General features: G+C 45.2%; 1 protein-coding gene across 4 annotated transcripts in view; it reads right to left on the bottom strand.

Annotated features, from left to right (window-relative positions):
• NEDD4L (NEDD4 like E3 ubiquitin protein ligase) overlaps positions 1-19,508 on the bottom strand; it is a 289,828-nt gene that overhangs the window by 149,254 nt on the left and 121,066 nt on the right. Inside the window, exon 1 of one of the 4 annotated variants that reach the window (XM_037035006.1) lies at positions 4,111-4,263. The exons of the other annotated variants lie outside the window; for them this stretch is intronic. The gene's annotated coding sequence lies outside the window, so the exon portion shown is untranslated. Of the gene's footprint in view, positions 1-4,110; positions 4,264-19,508 lie in introns of those variants that run through there. 4 annotated transcript variants of the gene reach the window in all.

Raw genomic sequence — 19,508 nt, 5'->3', positions numbered from 1 at the left:
AAACAAAGTATTACAAGTGTCTTAAACTGCCTCGCCCATGTGTTGAAATTGTCACATGAATTTTTAACACCAGACAGGAGAGTATCCAAAAGGAACAAACCTTTCAGACAGACCACTCACTGATGAGCCTACAAATAGTTATGCCCCTAAAAGCCTCACACAACAAGGCAAGAAAGAAATGGAGAGAGAGAATATATATAAATTTAAAATGCCTTAAAGCCTGCCGTGCCATTTCTTTCAAAAAAAAAAAAAAACTAGACTCACCTGAGTCTCATTTACTCAGCACAGCAGATCTTGGCCAAAATAAACACACTGACCCAGTTAATGGGGCTGAAGGTTCCACCCCCTGCACTGGCTAATGCCCCTGAAGATCACAGCCCCACAACTCCACATGACCTCTGCTCAAACATACATGGCCAGGCCTGACCAGGGTGGCTCAGCTGGTCAGGCATCATCCTGCACAACGAAAGGTCGCGGGTTCGATTCCCAGTTGGGGCGTAGATGAGAAGCTATCTGTTGAAGTTTCTCACATGAAGTTTTTCTCCCTCCTTTCCCCTCTCTCTAAAAATAAATAAATAAAATCCTAAAAAAAAAAAAAAAGAATACATGACCAGACGCCCTCTGTGACAGGGTTTCCGGTCACTGGCCTGAGTCAGAAGTGATTTGTAACTGCATGTGACCTCTCACCTGTGGCCGGCCGGGTGAGTCAGAGAAGCGAGCGTGAGCACTTATGTCACCGAGCGGTGCTGTTTCATGGGTCCTATTAAACCCCATTGCCCCACTTGAAACTATCGTTTCTGTGTTTCCACTTAGTCTGAAGTGAACTGCTAACTACCTTTGCGAGGCAATGGTATGTCACAGATCTCATGTGCAGTTCCAAAAGTTTCCACGGAAAATTCCTTTCTCTGAGAGAAGAAAATCAATCCTTTGTTTTCAGGGATGATGTCAATCAGGAGCTGGTATTTTAACTTCTCTTTCAGTAACTACCGTATTTTGCTGTGTATAATGCACACTTTTTTTGCACAAGTTGTGGAGGGAAAAATAAGGGTGCACATTATACATGGGTAGTGTCTGAAATATCTTGTATCTGTTCTTGTGTTTTGTAACTGTTACATAAAATTCCTGTACAATAATATATTTAAAAACAATGCTCGAATTCCTTTTAATACAACAAACCAAGCATATAAATATACACAAATAAAAACTGAATTAAAAACTTGAAACAAAAGATTTCTTTTTTTGGAGGTTTGGGCTAAAAATGTGGGTGTGCACTATACACAGCAAAATACGGTACTTCTAAGATGAATACACAGCTCACATGTCTCAGCTGAGAGAGTAGCGGTCATGGTTCAAAATCTCGTGATTCTTCTGGCTGATCCAGTTTTGGGGACAACAGGGCAGGTGGGGTTTCCTATAACATCTAGATGTTGGCCTTTCGATGAGTCAGAAACAAAGCCCCCTTTGATCTCAGGAGGGCTGGTGGTCTCACCCAGGCCCGGCCGACAAGCTGGGGCCAATGGGCAGGATCACATGGGGAAGCTGCCTACCTGTCTGCGCACCCACCTACCTGGGTACCCAGAAAACCAGGCCTAGTGTGGAAACAGCACAAATATTTACCATAGGTGAAGCTGTGCCAGGTGACCCTCTGTGGAATTCTAAGCCACTGACAGCTCAGTTGAGACACATCCTACCAACACCTGAGAACACACGCTTCTGCCGTCTCCCTGAAGGTGAATGGCCTCCGGAGCCTCTGGGCTCGAAGCTGAGAGATGAACAGGCTTGCTTCAAGCCAGCCCAGAGGATGGGAAATCCTCTACATTGCCAGCACCCTAAATCGCGGTGAACTCAAATGGCAAAGGAGAGAACGCAGGGGAGGCAGAGATTTCTGCCAAGGTGAAAGAAATGACATGTAAATGACTTCGCCTGAACACTGACTTGGAAATACCCTAAGGAGTTCACACACTGATGGGGTAAACATTGCTTCAAATGAAGTACAAAAAAACCCCCAAACAACTCTCCCTCCCCCAAACAGCTGTCTTACCCACAGAAACCTCAGTGTTATTAACTGCCTGCACGATGTACAAGCACAGAGGCACCCTACCATCGCCGTCCACTCCAAATAAAGCACATGAGAATAAAATGTCTAGACTCCCCAACTAGCAAACCCTTACTGTCCTGTTCCTGCCTTCATCTTATATCTTTCCGTTATATTCCACAGTGACAAGAAAATGTCCTAAGTGTGTTGTTTTAAATACACCAATATACCATATAGTTGCAACACACAACCCAGCTCCCCCAACACAAAAAAACTCTTTTAATTAAAAAAAATGCCCATGAGAATCATTTCCTTCCTTTTCCCCCAACTAATTAAATAGAAGGTATTTTTGTTTATCTCTCCTCAAGTTCACCTTCATACTTAAATTCCCAGGGAAATTAAAATTCACTTTGTCCTCATCACATAGACATCTTTTACAAAAATGCAACACCACTTAAGTTCTTTAAATTTCTCCATATAGTTTATTTTTTATTGCTTGATTGAGTGAGGGAGGGGGAGAGAAATACATTTGTTGTTCTACTTATTTGTGAATTCATTGGTTGATCCTTGTATGTGCCCTGACTGGGGATTGAACCTGTAACCTTGGAGTATCTGTATGATGCTCTAACCAAAGGAGCTACCTGGCCAGGGAACCCTTTTAGTTTAGTTACTTGTTTCCCTTTCTTTGTCTGATTGGCACAGTCTAACTCAAACACATGTAAATAATATCCTTCTCAATGTGCAATAAAGTATCTTATTAAAGAATAACTCCCACTTGACTATAGGCTTTGCTAGTGCACACCATTGGTACATTTTTATTGCCTTACATTCCATCAATCTCAAACCACATTTAACATTAGGAATGCTTTTTCTTTATGGAAACTTGGTGCATTAGTATAAAGGTGTGGCCTGCACTCCAGTTTTTTTTAGGCTTTCACAACCTACAGACATTATACCAAACGGTGAACTATCAGTCTATGAATCAGCATCAGATTACACAGTAAAGAAACAGAAAAATCACATGTTAATCATATAGTGTATTCGTATGTATGAGTAGCAAGGGTGGGGAAATGACAGCGAAACCCAAAGGAAAAATTCAGCTGACTGTGTCTGAGCTTTAAGTTTTGTCCTCTCAAACTAACAACAACAATAACACATGCATTTAGAGGAAGTCATGTAAGCCAAATACTAAGAGGAAGAAAGATTTCTACAACTACCAACCAAAAATTCAGATATAAACCATAAATCACGGTTCAAGCAAACAAGTTCACACCCTGGGATGTTAATTCATTTGAGGCCAAGTATAGTTGGTGTCTCCCTCTTCTCTAGTGAGATTTCTAAGTCACAAATACTCAGAGAAGAGAGAGATCCAGCTCTGGATGGAGTGGCTCACGTGATCGAGTGCAGGCCTGAGAACCGAAAGGCTGCCAGTTCGATTCCCAGTCAGGGTACATGCCTGGGTTGCAGGCCAGGTCCCCAGCTAGGGCTCAGTGAGAGGCAACTCACACATTGATGTTTTTCTCCCTCTCTTTCTCCCTCCCTTCCCTTCTCTCTAAAAATAAATAAAATCTTTTTAAAAAGTGAAAGGGAAAGAAACATGTTTTAAAAGAGAGAGAGACCCAAAATAGAACAGGAAGAAAAACACAATTGTTTCCTCCCAGACCCGTGATTCCTAAATCAGAGAATGAAATTCCCGGAATTTAAGTGGTCTACATTTTCCATGATTTCAAAAACAAAACAAAAGTGTCCATTGTGCTTTCAGTTTCTGAATAAAAAGTGTACATGTTTCTAAATAGTCCAGACAGAGAAATGAGAAGCAAAGAGTAGAGAAATCAGGAGACTTCAGAGGCCAATTCTTTTCAAGTCTCATTCTTTGCTCTCATCCCGTCTTTATACAAGGAGAGCAAAGCTGGTCAATTGCAACTAGCCACAGACACCAAAAAGAAGCCATTCATCAAGAAAAGTCTTGGTGTGGGCTAGAATAACACCACTACACCAAACGCCAGCTCCAGGCCAGTCAACACCACACTTTACACATTCCTATAATAAACACACAGTGGTATCTTTGTTCTTACCTGTGCGTGTCCTCCAGGCTCACAGAACTCGGGGAAGCGTCAAACTGGGCTACTGTTACCCTGGCACAGCTGGGAAATGACCCTCGGGCTCCCAGCCTGTCTTTGCCTTTCCTTTTTGGAAACGAGGCCCGCACACCCCTCTGATGGTCCACCGGCAAGTTTTAACACAACTCAGAAGGAATGCACCCGGCTGGCTGTTTATACTGATGAGTCACTTCGACGACAGCCAGAAAGAAATGCTCGTTGGTGGAAAAGGAGTTGTGTCAAGCTCCACCCCTACCGTGGGGTTCAGTAACCCCACCCGGCTCTGCTCGGAGCTGCAAGGGCCACACCTGCAGCAGCGTGGTAACCTGCAGCACCGCTTCTGTAAATGACGGCTCTCGATGGGTACACAGGTAAATGGCGGAGGGACCTAACAGGACAGGCAATCACCCGAGTGCCCATGGTTTTATAAGTAACTATAGCTCGGGGCTGGGCTGCTTGCTTCTTTAAAGCTGGATGGAGGTTTTCGGGAAGAGAGGCACTCAGGTCTTACCTTCACCTGTCACAGGGAACTTAGCTTCTCTCTAGTCCCTGCATTCAAGGCCCCAGACCAGGCAGGATGGACAATACAACCTGCTGGCCCTGAAAGAGCTTAAAGTCTGGGGGGGTGGGGTGGGGGGGAAGGCTGACAATGGTATCAAAGATGCAAACTACAACACCAAACTGAACTGATGGGGGACTTATGTCACTCGAGAGACAGCAGCGCCCTATAAACTTATCATCTCCAGGGTGAGAGCCATTTTCAGATGTGGGTTGTCTTCAGGCATAGATCAGGAGCCCTGAGGCCCGATTAGGGGGCCACTCCAGGGCGGGGTGGGGGGAGGGGGCGCAGCATCCAGTTTATGGAACTGACCACCCTTGATTCCCCCAGGGCCAAGTTAAATGTGTGCTCTTCCTCTGGCCTGTGACTGGCACTACCCTGTGCCTCTTTGATCTCGCCTGAAGTGAGTCAAGCTCCACTCTACAGCCCCGGCAGGTGTGGCTGAATCAGGAAGTGTTCCCACTGACAGCAAAAAGCTAACTTTCCACATGAACTCCAAGGTAGTGGCATGCTTGCTCATTAAGTGTTCCTGGCAAGTCAGCTGGGAAACGCTAAACTAGACTTTCGAGTTCCCAGGGGCAGGCTGGACAATAGGCTGGGATTCCCAGAGGTGCGGGGATGACGGACACCGCCAGGGGAGCCAGTGACCTCTGGTGGCTGGGAGGTTCAGTGACGTCTTGGTGGAAGAAGTTGGCACTGGGTTACTACCAGAAACTCCATCATTCCCAAATACACCCTCAGAGACAGTCAGTTCCTCCCAGGCTGGCAGTTACAACCATGTACAGTGGAATGCGACCCAAACAAAAATACCTCACGCTTTTAGTGGTCAGCAGGTTAGGACATGCAAGTGCTAAACAATCTAAATTTAAGGGCAGAAACTCCATCTTCTTTGACTATTATCTAAAGCTATAAATTAAGTCATTTCACATTCACACATTGGTTGGAGGTTAAAAAAATAAGAACCACAAAACACTATCAGAAAATATATCTAAATAGGCTGAATAAGTGATTTCATAATTTGTGCATTCTCTTAAAAGATAAAACACACCCAGACTTCACATGAAATATCACCCAACTCTTAGGGGCGCAACTGTGCCCCCTCAACATTCTTATGTTGAGGTCCTAACCCCCAGTATTTCCAAGTGTGGCTTTACTTGGAGACAGAGGTTTTAAAGAGGTAACTGAGTTAAAATGAGGCCGTTAAAGTGGGTCGGACACAGACAGGTACAGGGGCCGAACACAGGAGGAGACGGGGGAGGCCGAGATGGGGAGGAGACGGCCCCGGGCAAACCGAGGAGAGCGGCCTCCGAAGAAATCAACCCTGCAGACACTTTCACCTCGAATTCCAGCCTCTGAAACGTGAGAAAATGAATCGCTGATTTTTAAGCCAGTCAATCTGTGGCGCTTTGTTATGGTCGCCCTAGCAAACTGCTACGGTCATTAAAAGATCATTTCATTCTAAGTATTAATATAAAAATAAAGACAAGAATTCAGATTCGTGATTAATAACCATTCCTCTGCAGTCGAACATTTCATTTTATCATGCACCCCCCCAACAATGTCCAGTGCTCTGCCTTGAAAAATGCATAGAAAAACCTTATTCTGGAAGAAGAGCCTACACGTGACCTTTCCAACGACCCTTTTGCCGCCACCATTAACAATCAAACTTCCTGACCACATGGTGTCCCTCCGCTTCCACAGGAACTGCATCTTCCTCCCCAACTCATGGAAACCAGCTTCTGCCTCGCCTCCACTACAATGCAACCCAACGTCGTCTCAACACTGAGTTGAGAAAAGCTAGCAACGGCAGGAAGAGCGGAAGCCAGAGGAAGTTAGGACCCAGCCCAAGCAGCACCAGGATCTCGGAGCAGATGCTCAAGTAGGTTCGACACAGACACCCGGCCCGATGCAGTGCTCCTTCCCCACTCCAACTGCCCCGTTAACTGCACCGTTCAGGGTGTCCTGAAACCTCTCAGATCCAACACAGCCAAAAAGAAGGACCGTTCCACAAGGCGGCTGTCGTGACAGGAGACGAGAGCGCAGACACTGGATAACTGATGGAATACATACGGCCAAGGTCTGAGAGAGGTGTAAAACAGACGTTCTTAGCCCAGGCTCTGCTGACCTGGGGGGCTGCTAGTTCTTGGCTGGGGCAGGGAAGGGGGCAGTTCTGTGTAGAACTGCAGGATGTTTAGCAGGGACCCTGGCCTCCACCCTCTAGAGAGTAGCTCTCCTCAGATGTGAGAACCAAAAACTACCTCTAGACATTGCTAAATATCCCCGGGAGGCAAAGAGGCCCCAGTTGAGAACCACTGGACTTTGCGCAGAATGAAGTCACTGGTGGCCTTGGAGAAGGCACTCTCAGGCAAGCTGGAGAGGGGTCAGTTGCTGTGGCAGATGGGTCAGGAACTAGGTAGAGGGAAGGGCAGTTTACAGTACTGCCCCAGCTGAGGGCTGTTGTTTTGTTCTGCTCTTCCAGAGACGTAGAAGACAAGGTCGCAGGCTGAGAGTGGGACGGGGACTCGAGACTGAGTCAAGAAAATCGAAGTCCGGGACAACTGCAGAGCAAAAGGAAGCAGAGCTGGGTGAGTCAGGGAAGCTGAGCGGCAGGGACGGCTGAGGCAGAGGGTGCCACGGACTCAGAGCGCCCCCAGCAGGCGGGTCGCTTCGGCATCCCCCCCAAGTCAGAGGGCCCAGAGGGACGGTGGGGAGGCCGGGGGGATACAGACCCAGGGGCGCCCCAGACACAGATGTGCTGTAGTTTCCAAGGTCACTGGGGTTAGAGTTCACAGAAACCGAAAACAAGGAAACCCGGCAGGGATGTGTTGCAAGAGCGTAAAGGCGAAGACAGCCTTTAAAAAGGGCATCGTTGAGAGGGAAACAGATAGTCCATAGACAATCTAGAGGTCTAAGCACAGCCACCCCCTTTGACTTAATAATTCCCACCCACGGAATCTTTCCCAGGGGAACAATCAGTGACAAAGCTGAGCAATACAAACCAAGACGTTCCTTACAGAACCAAAAGTAAGAAACTTTAAGCAACTTTAATAACCAACCAGAGAGATAATAAATGACAGATACCTGCATGTCATGTCCTCAAGGGGTATTTTAAAACGTGGGAAAACACCGACAGTCCACTGCTCAGAATAGTGAACTGTAAGACTAGATGTAACATAGCCCGATTTTAAAATTCTACTATTTCTATGTATACATTTTTAGAGTTTGTGAGTCTTAATCTCCATCAAGGCAAGAGCAGACATGATGAGATCACCAAAATAAAAACAAATGTCATAAGGAAATGGGGGTAAGTCCTGGGGAAGAAGGCATGAGAGAAAGCTGGTCAGAGAGGAAAGGAGGGCCACACAGAGCCCGGGTGTCAAGGGCCGAGGGCTACGTAAAGGCTGAAGGGAAAAGTCTTCCAAGCAATACAGCCTCGTCCTTTGACGAAGAGGAAGGTACTACAGGTGTCCGAAGGCAGACGCTTCAGCTTCACCATGTGGGCCGAGTGCGGTAGGCAGAGGGAGGGAAGGGCTGGGAGCCTTTCCTGGAATTCCCCGCGGTTTTTACTGGGGAGGGCGGCCTCGGAAGGCACACCTGCGAATGACCGGGGGTGGGTCTCTGCCAGAAGTGAGCCCGAGGAAAAGCTGCTTCCGTTCTCACTTACATCCCTTGGGGATTATTGTTTCTAAATTCAATTTCAAAATCATGCTAGAAATTCACAGTGATTCTTTAATTCCATGTTGCTGACCATTAAATGCCCATCCTGTGGGTATCGACCCCACTGACAAAATTGGGACGGCCTGTAAGGTGGGATTTCAACGAGATGCCACAAAGGGTCACGTGAGATCAGCATGTCCCAAGGGAAGACAGAGGAAGGATGTAAAAGGGAGTTAAGTTTTATGTTGACATAACCAAAGGGAAAAAGAAAAGTGCTGAGTTGACTTTATTCAAATTAAGATCTTAACACAAAATTTGAACTTCAGAGTAGTACCTCAAAAACTTATCAGTATTTGTATGTTGTTTGCTTTTGTTTTTAATCTTGGTAGGATGTGTTGATTACTTAGGTCAACTTGAGATTTTTTTCCTTTAGAAGTCATCATGAATTTACTCATAATCTGCAGCCTTCAAAACTCATGTTTCTAGAAATAACACAAGTTATCATAAAATGGGCACCATAAAATATTGGCTAAAAGGCACCATTCTAAATAAGATTAGAGTCTTATCCCAAATATATAAGCTATTTATATATGCATATGTATGTGTTTCCATGTGCATACATAAATGTTGGCAAAGGACCAGAAGGAAGGAAAATAGTAACAATTTACTCTCTCTTTTTCTGCTTCATCTTTTCTGATGTCTAGTTCCTTTATCATCAGGAAAAAAACCCCACAATATGAAGATCACCAAGAATGTATTGTCACTTATTTGGAAAAAATGAGTAACCAAATGAAGAATCAAAAAGCTGGTGATGGTGGTGGGAAGGGGGACCCAAGTTTCTCTGTTTTGTTCAAACCAGCTACAGTAGAAGAGAAACAAGGACACTGGGAGAGGGAGGAATACATTGAACAAAACAAAGATGGCATAACACAGTCACAAATCCTTACATAACACAGGCGAGGCTTGCTGATTGAAGCACAAAGTCTTGAGTGTCCTTACAAGGTCATGCATCAAGTCCTATCATGGGTTAGCCCTTTCTTCCCATGCCTGACAGAAAAGGACGATGTGCTGTGTACGTACCTCACAGGTTGACACAATTAAGTGACTTTATCAAAACATCTGAAAAGGAGACTTTCTCATCAAGAAGAGGGAAGGTCTCTTGCATCTGTAAACATCAGTCCATAAACTCAATAGCACGCATCCACTCTGCTCAAGACACCAGCCAAGACCCAGGGACCTGTGTCTTCAACCACAGATAACTTACAGCTCCCAGACAGCTCCTTAATTTCAGAAACGGCTGTGTTCCTGACCTGATTTTAGGGCATTTTAGGGCACTTACTCAGGGTCCTGAGCACACTGTCACTTGGAAGAACCACCTCAGTTCTCGTGATCCCGGCCAGTCCCTTACCCAAGCCTGACCTTTCCCTTCAGGTCCATCCTCATTGTCCATCATCTCCTTCACATGTCCAGTTTGGAGATCCTGGAGACCTAACGCCAATCAGGCTTCTGCTTCTGCCTCCACACCTGCTCCCAGCTCACCCCCACTGTTCAAGTTGGAATTTCCTCTGTCTGGTTTCTCTCTCTATTCCTCACACAGCCAGCCTATCAATAGGTCCAAAGTACTCAATGACCAACCAACCAACCAACACACAAACCCCACTGTGCTCTTTTCTCCAGCCTGGATGTCACCATCCAAGTGTGCAAACCCTCCTCTCTGACCCAGGCCAGGGCAGCAGCCTCCGGGACAGACACTCTCACTTGCCACAACAGTCACACCAAGCCACTCCTTCTGTGGCAAAACTCTGCTGGCTTTCTACAGCCTGAAGCATAAAATGCAAATTCATCCGGGGCAGCCGCACAGCCCAGGCTCCTCCTTCTGCTGGTTCAGCTCCTCACAGCTCCTCCCCATCACAAGCCCCTCCCCACCCCACTGGCTCCTCCTCAAACCTCTGAACTTATCCTGGCATCATCCTGGCTGGGCGTTTTTCTGAAGGCATCTTTCCCAGACTTTCTCTAGGTGGCTCTCCTGAGGGCGAGGCCGTAAGTTTCTTTGTGCTGATGGTAAATCAACCAGTACCACACTTTAGGAAAGCAAATTGGTAATATGCCCCCAAAGTATTTAAATCCCGATAGTGCTGAATTTAGGAATCCCATTTCCAGGGAAGTATCATAAAGAACAATCCAACTTTTTTTTTTAAATCCTTACCTGGGGACATATTGTTTTTTCATCGCTTTTAGAGAGAGAGGAAGGGAGAAAGAGAAACATCGATGTGAGAGAGAAGCATCAATTGCATGCCTTCCACATGCACACAGACAGGGGATTGAACCCACAACCCAGGTATGTGCACTGACTGGGAATCGAACTCACAACCTTTCAGTTATGGGACAACACTCAAACCGACTAAACCACATGGGCCAGGGCAATCCAACTTTAAAAAAATTACAGTCACTGCACATTTGCTCTCTCATAGCAAACACTGGAAATTTAAACAGAAGAGAAGTAAATAAGATATTGTACACTGAGAAAATGGAATGAGGCACAGCACATATTAGACTGTTAACTGGCAAAAATAGGCTATAAAAGTCTACTTATGATGCAAATTATGTAAAAATACCCATTCCCTACCAGAAGACGACTAACAGGAAAATACCAAATGGTAAGCGTGATTCTCCTTCTGTTGCTGGTAGCTTTTTCCTTGTGACTTTTTCCTGATTTAGAACACTATGTATGTACAACTCTCACAATTGAAGGGGGGAACCCCCTTCTTACAGTTAACATAAATATCAATATACTTGTATAATGCTAGTATTGCATTATGCTAGCATTCAGTAGTTGTTTGCTTTTCAAGATACCATAGGAAAGGCATATTTAAAAGCCCAATGTTTACATTTAAAGATTCTACACAAAAAGAACAGTATGCTAAGTGAGAAAAATACCATTTATAAAGAAGTCTTACAAATCAATAAATTCACAACTCAAAGGAAGAATGGACAGAGGGTGTGAATTAACACTTCGGAAAAGAGAACATACACATATATCAAGAGAGTCTCAGCCTCTGTGATTCAAGGCACAAAATGTGATATTTCTACCTTCCATAATGGCAAAGATTAAAAGGCTGATAAAATGGAGTAATGCAGAGCATGGGGAAAACTGCTACTCACGCAGCGGAACCTAGCATAATACTCGGGATGTGGGCAATTCCCCAATATCGATGAACACTGTGTATGTTGATGTCCTTTCATCCAGGAATTCAACTGTAGGAATTTACCTACAGAAACATCTGCATGTAGATCTATCCACAAACACCGCAAAGCTTTGAAAACATTGTGGCAAAGACAGAGTAGGTGCATTACTGTTTAACCAGGAGGAAAACACCGTGTTGCAATCTAGCACGTCTACCACGATCCAGTTTTGAAGTCAGCAGCAGCTAACTTGGATAAATTTCTTAGTACAAGAACACATTTTCACTGCACTTTGCTTTACTGTGCTTCACAGATGTTGAGGTTTTCATAAACTGAAGGCAAGACCCTCCGCCACCACAATGATTCCGACTTACTTTACTGTGGTGGCCCAGTACCGAGCCAGCAATGTCTCCGAGGTCTGCCCATACGTGGCCACTGTTCTCGGCCCTCTGAGAGCATCACTTACTTTCATCTTCACCACAACCCGAGGACAGGTACTGGTGCTGCCCCTGCTCTACAGGTGAGAAAACCGAGGCTTAGAGAAGTTCATATTCACATGGCCCTCTGAGTGCACATTTCTACCATGCCTCTTCCGTCCAGACTAAATGCCACGCCCATCAAGTCCTGGGGAAGTGGGAGGGAAAGACTGTATCATCAGTGAACAGACACGGGATGGGTTGGATGGACAGAAAATCAAAACCAGAGCCCTGGCGTGGGCAGGGGAGAAGCACTGGAGGAGTGGAAGTATTCTCTAGGTGCCAGAAGTTCAAGTTAAGAGATACAAGGAGCTGGGGAGACCTGGGGGCAACAATCAGGGTGACTCATCAGGGAATGTCACTTCCTCTAGCTTTTCCTGTTGCTCTCTTCATCCTGCAGGTGAAAGCAGGCGCGTGGTGGGAAGACTGGAAGTGCAGGCATCCAAAGACAGCCAGGAGGGACACGCAGGAGCCACGTGGAGGGCCACTGCTGGCCCAGCTCAGCCCCTACCCGTGGCTGCAGCCTGACAAGCACAGGGACAGGTTCTCCTGGTGAGAAAGGGGAAAACAGGAGACACCAAAAGAAGGACCAGAGGCAAGCAAGGACTGCCAACAGTGAAAAGACCAGGGCCGTGAAGGGGGTTGGGGGCGGGGCATGGGCTTGCAAGAGGAGTGTACAAACAGACCTGGAAAGAGAAGAATTTTACATATGCATAATGAATACCTTCATAAAATCTAAGAGGATTATCAAGGTATCGAAACAAGCACAGGCCGGCACGTGAAGGGAAAAGAGAAGGAGAGAGTTCTGGGATGAGGAGCCAGGAGTTTTCACTGCAAACCACACAGCCGCACAGCTGCCTCCACAGGAAACACGGGGAGTGCCGTTAACACCAAGAGGGCTTGCACATTTGGGGTGGGAGGAAGAGGAGGAGGCTTAGGTATCGCCCACCCCATCATGCATGTCAACCCCACCCCCACCCCTCTGAATTTAGAGAGTGAGCGCTTTCATCTTTTTCTGCATGCGCCCAGCTTCTCTCACACACACACACACACACACACACACACACACACACACACACACGTGGGCAAATCCCGGGAGACTGGCTCTTTGTTTCACACTGGATATTACACACTTTCCTGCACCTTACTGCCCACTCACCAGCGTCTCCAAGCCACTCCAACAGATCTCTGACGCCTTCTGTTCAGTGGCTCCACAATGAGACTCAGTACAGGTATTCCACACCGTAGCCATTTTCAGCCGGTGGGCATTTGTACTTTCAGTGTTGTGTCACTATAGTGGTGAACAGAAATGGGATGCCTTTGTGGACAGACACACTTTTGTTTCTTGAAGACAGACATCTAGGAGAAAGGCTGCTTGGTGAAAAGGAATATTAATTTTTTTAAAGATTTTATTTATCCTTATAGGGGAAGGGAAGGAGAGAAGGAGAGAAATATCAGTGTATGGTTGCCTCTCATGAGTCCCCTGCTGGGAACTGGCCTGCAACCCAGGCATGTGCCCTGACTGAGAATCGAACCGCGATCTTGTGGTTCGCAGGCCCGTGCTCAATCCACTCAGCTACACCAGCCAGGGCAAGGTAATTTTTAACTTTAATATGCATCACCGTATTAAAACTAAATGTTAGAATGTGATAAAAAATCACATTTTCACCAGTATTTTCAGAGTACTGTTTCTACTACACGCATACTGCACCCGTCTCTGCCTCGATCCCTCTGGTGGTTTCTAAGTCATGTTTCACTGTTGTTTTAATCCGCATGTTCCTAGCAAATGAGAAGCATTTTCATAGGTTTGCTGGCTGTCTGCCCTTGCTCTCAGTTGAGTTGCATATTTTGTCTGTTTTCCCTGAGCCGTGTTTTTTCTTGCCAATTTGTAAGTTATTAATATTATAGAATGTACGCCTTGCCTATTATACATTTTCTAAGTACCCCTCCCCAAAGTGCCACTGTCCCCCAAGAGTATCCCTCACCCCCAAGAGTATCCAAGTAGTTTCTTGTACTTCTGGCAAATTTGAATTGCTTGTTCACATGGGAAGATTCTGGGATTTACTTCTGATTGTAATGTAAGACAGAGGTCTGTCCCCCTCCCCACTGCTTGCAGAGTTGGTTAGGCCAATATCATCCAACAAGTAACACAGTACTTTCTCAACTGTACTGAACTGATCATCTTATTATATATTAGCTACTCTTCCTTAACGAAACACAGTCCTGGGTTCTCTGCTCTGTTCTCCTGAACTAATTGTGGAATCCTTCATCAGTACCACCTTTGTTAGCGTGGTGTGATCACTTGCAAGCGGAGTCTGCCTTCACTGGTTTTCTTTTCCATATTTGCGTGGCTCTTCTCAAGGGTGTTATGCACTTATTTTTGTATATAAATTTCAGGATGATTTTATTCAGTTCCAAAGAGACAAAGAGAAAACCCACTACTTTGGAAATTCGAAATGGGATTGCAATAAATGTACTAATTTTGGAATACCCTATAGATGTTATACTTTTGAATTTTGTTTCTTTCACTAAAAAGGACACAGGTCCCATACTTGTTCAATTTTTTCCCCTAGGGCATTTGCTGCTGTTGAGAAAAGGAATATTTAACTTCCATTTTCAGGTGCTCATTGTCAAACCAAAGAAAAGATGATGATTTCTACAGACTTCTTTTTTATCTAGCTACCTTGACACATTTTCCTCTTAATTTTGGATTCTTTTTTTGTGAGAGGCTCTTGGTTTTTCTGGACAAACATTTCACTGTCTTGCTGCATTCTCTGAGGCCTTTAAGACAATGTTAAATAATTAATTATAAAAGAAGAGGTCCTTGCACACTTCCTATTTACAATTGAAATAATTTTAGTGGTTTACCTTTCAGGAGATGTATTGTCAGGGTGATGATTCTTTTCAGATCGTAATGCATTAGGATTAGCTGCTTAGCTTTATCAGATGGCTATCCAGCCCCTGGAGAGTGTCAGAAACTTTCCTCCTTCAGTATGCTGGGGCAGAACAATGGCTGATGGCAATGAGATTTCCTAACAGTGACTCATCCTCGTATTACTAGAATAAACTGTTCATTTTAGTGCTGGCTTTTTCATGCACTCAATAGTACACCTGTTGTGGAATTATGTTAAGTTTTTGCACTGACTTTCATAATTAATAATTGGTCTATACTTTTCTTTAAAATTTATCAGGTATTAAAATTCTGCTAGTTTTATAAGATGAACTAGAAAACTCTTCATCTTCTACTATGTCCTAGAAGAGTATAAATAACACTGTTTTTTAAAGGTTAAATTTTCTGTTTTCTAAAGGTTAGATAAAATTTTCTGTTTTCTAAAGGTTAGATAAAACTCAGCTGGAACTTCACAGGGTCCTGGGGCCATTTTCAATGGTGACTTTTAATTACATTTCCTACCTCTTCTAGGGTAACTGGCCTTTTCAAGGTCTCCGAGCTTCTTGAATCAACTTTGGTCACTTGTATTTTACTGAGAAGTCATCCCTACATTTTCCAATGTGTTGCCATGGTATTTCCCTAGAAAGGTGATTAATCTCCCCACGTCTCCTTTCTTATTCCTATTATCTATTTTTGCTCTTTTTTTTTCTGTTAGAATGGAAGCTTAATTTATTGGTCCTGTCAAATAACTAGCTACTAGATTTATTTACCCTTTACATTTTATTTTGTTTTATTAATTTTATCTTTTATCTTTACCTCTTAATTCCTCCTTCCTACCTTTTTATTTTTTGTCTATTTAGTTATTCTTTTTCTAATGTCTTATGATACATAGTCTATTCCTTGATTTTTCCTCTTTTGAATAATGAAGAGAGCATTCCCTTTCTAGGTAATATGTCCTACAATATTGTGAATTTCTATAAAGAACGAGAAAGAAAAGTACCTAAGATGATCATTGTACGAGCCGCCATGCAAATAAGCAATGGAACTAATTCATGCACTAGCTGGCCTTCTCAGAGCAGGGGACTAACCCAGTAGCAAAAGCGGGAAGACCCGTCACCATTTCCTTAGTACAGGCCAAGTTTAAAACAACTGCATCCTCTCCCTTATCCCAATGAGGTTTTCACCCTGTATTTCATGTTTTGGGAAACGTGGCTGGATTTCTACACAGGTTTAAAAAACTCTCACCACCAGAATAAATGCTGCAATCAGTGTACCTCTGGGTTGAATATCAAAACTTCTGTGGTCAGCACAGTGTTCCAAATGTGGGGCTCCACAGAGCCTAAATCAACCAAGTTTTGCTCTTCCGTCACGAGAGGGAGCTTACTAATGCGAGAATGTGGCCCAGCACAGCTGAGATACAACTTCGGGACAGGTGGGCACAGGACGCTCAGGTGATCGGAAGAACTGCACACTCAGGACCCACTGTCCCCGGGTTCAACAACGCACCACTGCAAGGAGCGCTCTTGCCTACGCGATTGCTTCAGACGGACACTCTCAAAAACTGATGCTGAAGGGACATTAAGAGGGTCTGCTTCTCATCCCAGAGCGGGTGCCTCTGACCTAATTAGAAAAGGGTATGAGGCCAGAAGCAAAGGTACCTTGAAAGGATTTAAAGGGCCCCAACGTGGCCTGGGGAACCCAAATAAAATCGCATTCACTTATGCTCTACAATTTAGAATTGTTTTTATGATCTGGAAAGAATGTGGACTCCCATTTCCATTTTTGGATCCGATGACAACGGGCAGAGAAGGAAGCTCAACCTACTTATGGGACAAATTTTAGCAGCTCTGACGCACAAGTGAACAACCAATGTGTCAGTCTGTTAGTTAAAGCAAACGCTTCTATTTGGGTTGCTCCCCTCAGTCCCTGTAAGAACGGATACCAAAGAGAAATTTTAAACACATTCTAAATTTAATTTTTTCTTTTCCTCTCTCCCAAATATTCTCCCCAGTAAATCTCAGTAAATAAATGATTACTCTTAGACCCCCGTTATAAGAGGGACTCTTTGGTGGCAGAAACCATGGAATGCTCCCAAGGGTCTCTGAAACTGGTGCAGAAATAACGCAGCCCTTCTTGTTAGGCTGTGGGCACTTCTGGGGAAGGGACCACGGCTCAGCCTCACAGGGACACCCTGCTGTGCAGTCCACGGGGCCTGCAGGGCCAGCAGCCAGGCATCAGACACTAGTGTCCATGACAGCATACAGAGGAGAGTTCCCATGTGTGGCTGTGCCCCCAGAACATTACCAGGGGGTGGACATAGGCACTGCTGGTGGTAAGAGATGTTACAAAGGTGATATTGGATTCAGGGGCCCTAAGCTGTCAAGTCTCCTGGAAGCTACTGGCTGGTTCTGTGCAAGACCAGCGACCCGAGTACCGCTGACCCTCGAACAGCTGGGGTTCAAACTGCGTGGGCCCATGTATATAATGGGCAGTCTTTCTTTTTTTTTTCAGTAACTATTGTAAATGTATTTTCCTTAGGATTTTCTTTTTAAAGATTTTATTTACTTTCAGAGGGGAAGGGAGGGAGAAAGAAAGGGAAAGAAACATCAGTGTGTGTTTGCCTCTCATGTGCCCCCTCACTTGGGGACCTGGACTGCAACCCAGACACGTGCCCTGACTGGGAATCAAACCAGCAACCCTTTGGTTTGCAGGCCGGCACTTAATCCACTGAGCCAGACCAGCCAGGGGGTAACATTCCTTTACTCTAGCTTGTGTTATTTTAAGGATACAGCATACAATACACATACTGTACAAAATATGTGTTAATCAGCTGTTCATGTTACCCATAACATAATGATGTTACCCATAACATAAACAGCTGATTAACACATATTTAATCAACTAAATAAAGCTTCTTTTATTTAACTGCTAGTAAGCTATTAGCAGTGAAGTCTGGGGGGAGTCAGAAGTTACAAGCAGCTTTTCAACTGCTTGGGGGGGTCCATGCCTCTAACCCCTGAGTTGTTCAAGGGTCAGCTCTACCTTAATATGCTCCTCTTGCATCAGAAAAAAAATCCTGGGACAATGTCCCCGACCCCTGATCTGTATGCCCATAGCCCTAACGTACTTGACCCATTCTTCAGGGTAGAAGGAAGTATGACCCCAGAACTATGAGTCATAGTTCATATTCAAGGCCCAGCACTGGCTATAAACAAGCTGTACTTCTAATTCCCGGAAAAATCTTTCAAGCAGGATATTTGGTGGGTTGTTTTTTTTTTTGTTTTTTTTTTTCCTGTATGGCACTCTGCTTCTCACTGGTCAAAATTAAATGAGATAATCTCTCTGTTCCAAAGTCACTGGTCATCAGCTACTTGGTATCATTAAGAAATAAACTGGTTGGGGTAGTTAAAATTTCCAGGTATTCTCATATCTTCAAGGACTTAAATTTCACTTTCTGGTAGAACTATTTCTAACCATTTCTACTCTTTGCAGACAACTACAGGCTAAAGTAGAAGGCAGAGCTGCTGTGTTTCACAGTGGGGAGGACAAAGGGGACGGGGTGGGTGGGGGGACTGTACCTGGGGGTCCCCCGGAATCCATCACAATGCAGCTCTGCGGCCCTGCGATGACCTGTCACCTATGGAGATGCACCGGTGGGGGGCCATTGCTTCCTGCAGGCTTGTTGGTGCCGTGCATATGCCTAGTCAGGTCAAAGAGAGGCCCAAACACACACGCATAATGCCTCCCGTCCCGTCACTGTCACTCAGTGTGGCAGCCCGTCCCCTAGTGTCTTCTCTTACCTGGCCTCTCTCTGCTGCTCTGTGTTATTTCTCGCACAAATCTTAAGCCCGAATGCCAGGCATCTCCGCCTAAGTTGCCATGACAGGCGAAGGTGGGGTATGAGTCTGCTGCTTACGCGTGGGTGTCCCCCCCAGACTTGTGCCTGGGGACAGGAGGTGGTGTCCCTGTGAACACAGCTCCATAAACCCCGCACACCGGTTTTGTCCAACTGGAAAACTGGTGTGTCATCTTTAAGCTGATTTTGCTGAGCTCCGTGAGACACACCTAGCCTGGAAGTTTCAACCTGTGCTCGGTGCCTAGGGAAGGCCCCTTTGGTTCCTCTGGGGGTCACTGCACTGCAACCACAGCGCAATTACAGGATGAAAGGGATGAAGGAAGCCTTCCTACCAAAGCTGGTGTCTGCACTTGACCTCACCAAGTAATCAGGGCAGAGAGAGAGGAAGAGAGAGAGAGAAAACCCAAAACACAGGATGAAGAATGGCACCCAGAACATGTAGAGGAAACTGAGGCAGTTCAACTTGAGGGGAACAACGGTCAAGTCGGGTGGAAAAGGAAGGAAGAGGGAACTGGGAAACCCCAGGACTAAATGGACCCAAACACCAGGAAATAGGTGTGGGGCCCTTTGCACAACAATTTCCTTTCTTTTCTTAATTGCTGGTGGTTCCCACCATCTGTCCATGGTCTCACCTACTGACTAATGGAAAGCCTGAAGCTTCGAGATTCTATATCCTATGTGTTTTCTATTCTTATTCTACACTGATTAACTTATCTCATGTCCCCTCCTAGCTGACACACTCCCCAGGCCCTG

This window comes from Sturnira hondurensis, unplaced genomic scaffold (assembly GCF_014824575.4).
Source record: "Sturnira hondurensis isolate 20B ecotype Veracruz unplaced genomic scaffold, ASM1482457v3 Scaffold0001872, whole genome shotgun sequence".
Taxonomy (NCBI): domain Eukaryota; kingdom Metazoa; phylum Chordata; class Mammalia; order Chiroptera; family Phyllostomidae; genus Sturnira; species Sturnira hondurensis.
The sequence above is the reverse complement of the archived record's forward strand: the minus strand, read 5'-3'. Positions and strand labels throughout refer to the sequence as shown.